The sequence below is a fragment of the Capsicum annuum genome, chromosome 6 (genome assembly GCF_002878395.1).
Source record: "Capsicum annuum cultivar UCD-10X-F1 chromosome 6, UCD10Xv1.1, whole genome shotgun sequence".
Taxonomy (NCBI): domain Eukaryota; kingdom Viridiplantae; phylum Streptophyta; class Magnoliopsida; order Solanales; family Solanaceae; genus Capsicum; species Capsicum annuum.
Window position 1 is genome coordinate 92,907,854 of NC_061116.1, and position 1,419 is coordinate 92,909,272.

Genomic DNA, 1,419 nt, shown 5'->3' on the forward strand with positions numbered 1-1,419 from the left:
CTAAGAGAATACTCCCTAACCGTCATATTCCCCTTCCTTAGTATGATGAACTCAAGAAATTTGGCTTCCCTCAGCTCTTAGGGAAAGAATCTATCTAAGAAGGTTGTGACAAATTCCTCCCACTCAATAGGGCCTGTATCATCTAACCTCTCAGACTTCTACTTTTTGTACCAATCATGAGCAACATCCTATAACTGGTAGGCGTCTAACTCAGCACTCTCAATAGAAGTAACACCTATGATGTCAATGACCTTCTGGATCTGTCAATGAACTCCTGAGGGTCCTCATCAAACTTAGACCTATGGAAAGATGGAGGGTCTATCCGGGTGAAGTCCGGAACCCTAGCTACTTTGGGAGTGGCCATTGGATTGGCTGGAATGACTGGTGGCCATTCATTCTGTGCAGCCATAGATTGAGCAAGTGTGGTAAATGCGGCTCTAAAGTCCGCATGGGAAACATGTTCGCCCAAAGGATCTTCGGGCTGAGGAGCTGGCTGGTTTTTTCTCTTTGGGGCCATGGTCTGGAATAAGAGAAGAATGGATTAGACTGAGAGTTTAACTTGTGTTATGCTCACTAGCATGACATGAATAATGAAGAAAGGGGACTGTTCCTAAAATATCTTATAGCCTCCCGCATATAAATGTGGCACGCTATACACCTATGTACAAGACTCTACTAGATGTGGCTTTCAGACTTCCTAGGACTCTATTAAACCTTAGGCTCTGATACCAAGTTTGTAACACCCTAATTTGCTAAACCGGAATGCTACACGGTGCTCATGACCCCGAGGGATCACAAGCTAACCCATGACTGATGTTTGTACTTGTATACTGCAAATCATAATATAATAATGCGGAATACATAGAACTATAAGGCCATATGGTACAACTGAATACAATCATGTGGGCGAAAATACCCAAAACAACTAAATCTGGACGTAAATCTGAAAGTAAATTCGAAAGCCTCTAAACTATCTGAATAAGGAATTGAAGGAATATGTCTCCAACTAACTCCGTAAAACTAAAATGAAGAATAAATAAATGAATCAAATCATATTTTCCTCGAATCAATAAGGACTCACTGTGTCTCTGCGACTGGAATGCTACCGCTACTGCTGTGCTGGAGCTCGTGTCTCGGAACCTATGGTGTAACATGAAAAGAAAGCACCATAGCGAAAATGCGTTAGTACAACTGGAGTACTGAGTATACGAGGAAGGTAGGCTGAACATAAAGGGTTTCATGCATGAACAACACTGACTGACTAATATGAACGTGGGAGTGCAAACACACATATATAGAAACTGGGACCGTGAATACGTGATAGCATGACCTGTAAGCTAATGCATGGTTTACTAATAACTGTCATGACTGATACTGAAACTAATAACATGGACGACTGTATCTGACAGTCCTGTATAT